The sequence below is a fragment of the Prionailurus viverrinus genome, chromosome X (assembly GCF_022837055.1).
Source record: "Prionailurus viverrinus isolate Anna chromosome X, UM_Priviv_1.0, whole genome shotgun sequence".
NCBI lineage: Eukaryota > Metazoa > Chordata > Mammalia > Carnivora > Felidae > Prionailurus > Prionailurus viverrinus.
In genome coordinates, this window is record NC_062579.1 from 110,145,309 (window position 1) to 110,152,524 (window position 7,216).

The window sequence follows — 7,216 nt, forward strand, 5'->3', positions numbered from 1 at the left end:
AGACCTCATTGAGACGTCCAGCCAGTGATGATGATTCTGAGATCTCCCAAACCTATTCATGTAAGATGTCCCATACAGCCTTCACTCCCCACTCAACACCCAGATTCCTAACCAACTCTGACAGAAGGAATTGCCATTTCTCAGAGCTCCAAAGTGCCTTGGCTCAGGGCCTTTTTACTCAACTGCTTCCATTTGGAGTCTCACCTCCTCACTCTTTTTTCTTGCTCTGTAACTCTTAGAGGACATCCCACCATGTTCCTGATATGATTGCTGTTCCTAGCCTCTACCATTCTTTGGTTAGGGAGTGTATCCTGCTAATCCTAAGATCCCCACTACGAACATAGGACCTTCCAAGGAGCAAGTAAAAAATTGATGTTTGGTGAATAAAAAAGTCAGTGAGCAGGGACTTTCATCTATTAAGATTTCATCTACTTTCTTGAATAGGCCAAGCAAATCCAAGTGTATCTTTTTAATTTTCCAGAATGGTGGACTGAAAGGTATAAGCAAACTCAAAGATAAACCATCCTTTGTATTTTTCCCTCTGCTTATTGAACCCTTATACTTCACTACTTGGCTCTTTCACATTTCCAAGGAAATTTCTATTCCAATGTTACCTTGTACCAGATTCCCTAAAAGATGGGAAGTTTCCCAAATTTTTGCAAAATATTAAAACTCTTATTCTTAAACCTGAAAAACCAATAAATGTGTTACCGATGTCATTCAAAACTTAGAGTCTTTAGGGAATTAAACTGTCCATTAAAAGGGACATTTGGGGGTGCCTTGGTGGCTCAGTTGGTTGAGCATGCGACTTCAGCTCAAGTCATGATCTCGCAGTTCATGGGTTTGAGCCCTGCACCAGGCTTTGTGCTGATAGCTCGGAGCTTGGAGCCTGCTTTGTATTTTGTGTCTCACTCTCTCTCTCTCTGTACCTCTGCCCCATTCATTCTCTCTCTCTCTCTCTCTCTCTCTCTCTCTCTCTCTCTCTCAAAAATAAATAAACATTAAAAAATTTTAAAGGGACACTTGCAAAATATCAAAAGAAAAAAAGATGAACTTCTAAGTCACCCATACAAAACAGAAACACAAAGTTATTGTACACTGTGTTCTCCCCAGCCTGATCCTGACTCATTTACTCAAAACCAAGACTGCCCTCTTCAAATACAAAGTGATGATTCAGGCTCACTCTTCATTTGGGGTAAGAGAAGCTGCTGACCAATGCTATGCAATGAACATGGCAGTAGTATTATCCATAGAGCCAATTCTGGCCTGGGCCCTCTCTTCCTCATCTCTCAAATGCTAATACCAGCATGAAAAGGAAGTGGGGTTAGTCTCTTTGACCTTGGCCAAAAATTCCAGAACTTTCATCTTGCTGGTTTCAGCATGGGCCCTGGGACCCCACAGGAATTAATAACATGGAGGATCATGATTAGGCATCTGCTGATACTCCAGGTAATTCTCCTGAACCCAATATTTGGTGATGAGCTTCCTGGGCTCCCCATAAATGAAATGCTCCCTCTCAGCATACATTCCTATCATATTCAGGAAATCCCAGATGTCTTCCTCAGGGACACTGTTCCCCCCATGAAGATCACACCCAGGATGATTATCAGGAGATTGTTTTCAGGCATGTTCTGGTTGTCACTAAGCATCTTATGATGGGTAAGGAGGTCCAGTGAGTTGACAGGGACATAGGAGTGGATGGTGGGGTCCATTTCCTTCACATAAATGCCAAAGATCACCTCTAAACACTTAGAAGCTTTATTAAAGATCATAGAGAAATGTTTCCTGTACCTTTTCATGATAACCATCAGCATTTCTGCCTGTGTAACGGGCTCCTGCAATCGGTACTTAAGGATCATGAAATTCACTAAATCAGCTACCTTCTCATCTAGTGGGTCTGTGGGCAAAGATTCGGTGTCTGTTGAGGTCTGCGGGAAACTTGTATCTTCTTCTTCTTGGCTATTGGAGCCTCCTTCTGATGTGCTCCGTGTTACGGAGAAGAAGCAGGGGCTCTGAGGGTTGTGGGGAGGACTCAGTGTTGTGGCGGGCTCCTTCTCAGGCTCCTCCTCCTCCACCTCCTTCTCCTCTTTGGAAACCAGGGTCACAAGAGAGGAAGGCAGGGAGGAGGAGGTGGAGGGATAGGAGAAATTGAAAGATCAAGAGGAGGAAATCTCCTCCTCCTCCTCCTCAGCTGTGAGAACACGGGCCACCGCCAGGCCCTGTATCTCAGTTTGGGCCTGAAAGTCTGGCTCAAATGTGAGGCGCAGACATTTTGGAGAGTGAAACATGATGACTCTACTTGGCAACAGCAAGTAGAAGGTAGAAGTGTGAGTGTGATGGTGGGAGATCAGGTACCACAAGCCTGGAGAGAGAGGGAGAGGGGCAGCGGCCTCAGCAGAAAAAGATACTTTTGGCAGCTCTGGACAAAGGATGACTTACAAGTCTCCTCTTTAGGGGGTGCTCTAGGGCCCCAAAGGGCTTCTGGACTTATCATAGGAAGTGAAAAATCTCCCCAGGTTATAAGCAACCAAGAAAGCCTAGGGATTTACGAGTTGATGGTAGGCCGATGGGATCGGAAACTGTGGGCTCCCCTCTGTTCTGGCATGAGTAGATCCCTTAGTAGACATTCAGTGTCTACACCTTGAATCCTGGCACTGCCTGGGAGCCCTCTGTTCTGCTGACTGGAGGAGACATGCTTTAGAACAAGGCCTTCACCACCCAGTTCCTGGAGCCCCTGTAAAAGGAATTGAGGGGCACCTCTGGATACAGATGGCAACCAGAGCCTCCTGTGTTCTAGGACGGGAGGTACCTTCAAGCCAAGATCCCCATTTCCTGAGACCCCAAAGAGGATATAAAGAAGTGGGATTATCTACCTGAAGGCCCTGCCTGGGACTTCTTAGGACTGAAAGTAAGAATGGGTTTCTGAGAATCTTCTCTGGAGTGGGAGATCCCCTCCGCCTTCCCTCAGAGTCCTCTTCCTGATGCTTGGTCGGGCCTGTTACTTCTCCCTCTGCTAATCTGAGGCTACACGCCTCAGAGAGAACCTCACCACTTTCAGCCTCCCAAGATGGAGGTACAGATACAGCACATCCAGCTTCTCTGCTTGGGGCCTCACAAGGCTAAAAGGGACAAAGCAGTCTTGGGTCTCCCTCTACGTGGAGTGGAAGGTCCCCTAAATCTTCCCTCTTAATCATCAGCTTGATGCTTTGCAGGGCCTGGGACTCTTTTCTCTTGTGTACTGAGCCAGGCCCCTGCACAATAAGATTCACACTTCTCTGACAAGCCCCCTCCCCCACCCACTCAGATGGACAACTGGAAAACTCACCCCCATCACACATGGCTAAGACTGGCTCAACTTCCCAGGCTGAGAGCATGTTAGGACTGAGTTCTGTGGGGCCCATTGTGTTCTAGGACAGCAGGTGCCCTTAGTCCCCTTCAAGATGTATATTTTTGCCCGGTCTGGGCCTGAACTCTCTTTCACAGAACCAATGATGAGTCCCTCAGGCCAAGATTTCCATGTCCATATGATGCATGAAGAGGTAAGGAATGAGTCTGCTTGATACTCCTGCCTGGAGCGTGCCAGGGCTAAGAGCAGGGGCATGGCAGTGCCTGGCAGCCCCCTATGTTGAAAGTTCCCCTGAGTCCTCTCTCAAGAGTCCTCACCTTGAATCTTGGCACTGCTTGGGCCCCCTTTCCCTGCTTGCTTGAGTGTGTCCTCCTCAGACCAAGGCACTCACTTTCTTGAGATGATCAGGCAGCAGTGAGGGTCCATCACATGCATACACCTTGTCTCAGGGCCTCTGAGAGCTGTCAGCCTGGGCAAGGTGAGACTGAAGCTCATCACTCCTGGGTGGTGGGTTCCACCAGTCCTCACTCAAAGCCCATACCTTGACTCCTGGTGGAGCTTGAGCTTCCTCCCTCTACTGACCTGATTTTGCCCCCTCTGACCAAGGTTCTCACCTCTCCTGGATACTCTTGGACAAATCGGATGCTGCTGCTTATAGCCACCATGTCCCAGGGCCTATTGGAGCCAACATTGGGAGGGAGTACTGAATTGTGTGAGGCCCTCCTTTGTTCTGTGGTAGAGTACCCTCCACTCTCCCTCAAAATACTAATATTCAAACCTGGCAAGGCCTCAGCCACACTACTCTCTACTAACTTTAATGTGGCCATCTCAGCCAAGGCCTCACCTTTCTAAAATACTACTCATCACTGATAGAAGTGAGAGAACAGTACATCTGGCCACCACAGGTCCAAACATTGCAGACAGTAGGTTCAGGGCAAAGTTTCTGTGGGACCCCATCTGTTCATAGTGGGAAGTCCCATTACGCATCTTCAAGGTTACCGTATTTCCTCCTGGCAAGGTCTGCACTCCTCCCTCTGCTGAGGTAAGGATGTGTCTCTCAGGCCAAGGCACTCATCTCCTTTGTCAAGGTGAGGACTACAAGGGAGGAATTAGGGGATCTCCTACCCTGTATGAGGGAGATCCAGGACTTCTGTGCTCCTGCTTTCACAAGAAATCAGGGTCAGAATTATGACAGGGGTGTCTTCTGCCTGGAATCCATGCACAAGTCTTCTCAGAGATGACCTCAGAGCGAGTTTCTGTGAGGTGAAATGTCTCCTTTGTCCTTCACTTAAGTCTTCATCTATGTGCAGCTGCAACCCCTTAGTCTGCTTAATCCAATGAGGCCCCATTCAAAGAGTGTCTCACATCTCTCCAACTCCCAAAGTGGAAGACAGAAAATGTATTCAGGGACCCTCCCTGGGGCCTCCAAGACTGACTGTAGGAGGGAGACAGGACTGTGTTACACTCTATGTGGTGAGAGGTCCCTTCACCTATTCCTCAGAATCCTTACCTTTGCTGACCTGACTCTGCACCATCCCTCTCCCCCTTGAGGATATTCTTCTCTTAGACTCCTGAGATGAAGGTCAGGAACCAAGATGGAAGCCAGGATGCACCACAGCTAGTTACCTCTACCCAAACATCCTAGAGCTGACAGTACAGACAGGTGTGGATTTTGTGGACCGCTCTGTGTTCTAGGTTGGTAAATACCCTGAGTCATCCTCAAGGTTTTTCTGTTTACTCCAGACAGGGCCTGAACCTTCTTTCTCTGCTGGCCTGAAGATGTCTCCCTCAGGCCAAAGTTGCCATTTTTCTGAGACTCCCAAAGAATAAGAGTAGGAGTCAAGAGTTTCTGCCCATCAGCCCTGCCCAGGGCCTCCCAGGGCTGAAAGCATGAGCAGGTGTTTGGGGGCCCTCCTCTGTCTGAGGTGGGAAGTCCACTCAGTCCTTGCACAGAGTCTTCCCAGTGACTTCTGGCAGGGCTTGGGTCCCTCACCTTGCTGACCTCAAGCCAGGCCCCTCTGAACAAATCCCTCACCCCAAGTCAAAGAAGGCCCAACGTTCACCACCATGGCTGAAGGCTGCCCAATGCTGCCAGTGTGTGGGGAGCTGGATTCTGTGAGGCCTCCTCTATGTGGGGTGGGGTTTTCCACAGTCACCCTTCAGAGTCCTAATCTTGATGACTGGCACATCATGGGGCTCCACAATTCTTCCAAAGATTACAGTGTGGCACAGGGAAAAAGGGATAAGTTTACTATGGAGAAATCTGACACTCTGTCATCAAGCTAACATCGTTACTGATAAATCATGTTGACAGCGTGCACCATGGATATGGTGTGACAAGAATGGAGCTTCACCTCTCTGGTCTTCCTCCCCAAAACACCTAATCCATGTCTAATATTGAGGAAACTATCAGACAAATCCTAACTGAGACATTCTACAAAATCCTTGACCCGTATTCCTAAAAACTGTTGAGGTTATCAAAACAAGGACATTCGGACACTGGCACAGCCAAGAGGAGTCTAAAGAGATGCGGTCATCAAAAGTAATAAGTTGTCCTGGAGGGGACGCTGAACAGGAACAAAGACACGTGGCGAAACACAAGGAAATCCGAATAAAGTGTGGACTTTTGCAAATAATTCTGTATCAACAGTTGTTCATCAGATATAACACAGGTACCTTACTAATGCGAGATGTCAGTAATATGAGGGACCGAGATTGGGACACATTGAAATTTCTTCACTATTTCTGCAATTTTCCTGTAAATCTAAAACTGTTCTAAAATGAACTCCTACAAACCTAAAAATATGTTAACAAACTAGGTAAAGTATATGTACAAAAAACCTATAGCAAATATCAAACTTTCGAGGCAAAGTGAAAAGCTTTTACTTTGAACTTGGGAACTAAGCTAGGGTTCCCGCTATCACCATTTCTTTTTTTTTTTTTTTAATGTTTTATTTATTTTTGTAAGAGAGCGAGACCACGAGTGGGACAGAGGCAGAGAGAGGGGAGACAGAGGATCCAAAGCGGGCGCCGTGCTGACAGTAGCAGAGGGCCCCATGTGGGGCTCGAATTCACGAACCGTGAGATCATGACCTGAGCCAAAGTCAGACGCTCACCGGACTGAGCCACCCAGGCGCCCCCGTCGCCATTTCCATTCAATGCTGTAGTAGAAGTGGCAGCCAGTGCAGTAACACGAAGCAGAAGTAACAAAAAGGAAAGGGATCGGAAAGTAAGAAATAATGCTTTCACGATAAACAGATGATTAGACTGTGTACGAGGAAAATCCAAAAAGGAAAAAAAAAAAGAAAGCTAAGCTATTCAACCCATGAACATGTACATAAGTTTGCTAATTATAAGATCAATGCACAAAAAAATGAACTTTGCTTTCTGCCAGCAACAAATGTGTGAAAATGAAAGTGAACAAAATATAACTTGTAACCTATAATGCTAAATCGTTGAGTATCTTAGAATACATTTAACAAGAAAAATTGACTTTCACAGAACAAAACATTTAAAAATATACAAATGTTATTTAGATAAATTCACAAATCCCTCTGTACATATTGAATAAAATACATTCGTGGATGTAAAGATTCAAATCTGTGAACATTTTGGTTCTCATAAAGAAGAAAATGCAGCTTAACTGCAACCCCATATTTAAAAATAGGAAAGGGCTTCGTGTGTGAATATTTGTGTACATGATACCATGGATGATTCTGAAATATAAAGGCATACAAATAGTCAAACAGAGTCAAGATATTCTCGAGAAAACGAGAAGACAAGAGCTATTACTCTGCCAGATGGAAAGAAGTACAAGACAGCTCCAGTAACCAAGTTTGTACTTTGGGTGCAGGGACTGACAAGGAGACT

The 7,216-nt window shown here is 46.3% G+C and overlaps 1 pseudogene; it reads right to left on the bottom strand.

Moving 5' to 3' along the window:
• Positions 1–1,218: 1,218 nt before the first annotated feature.
• On the bottom strand, positions 1,219–2,288 carry LOC125156914 (melanoma-associated antigen 10-like; annotated as a pseudogene).
• Between the last annotated feature and the right edge of the window lie 4,928 nt (positions 2,289–7,216).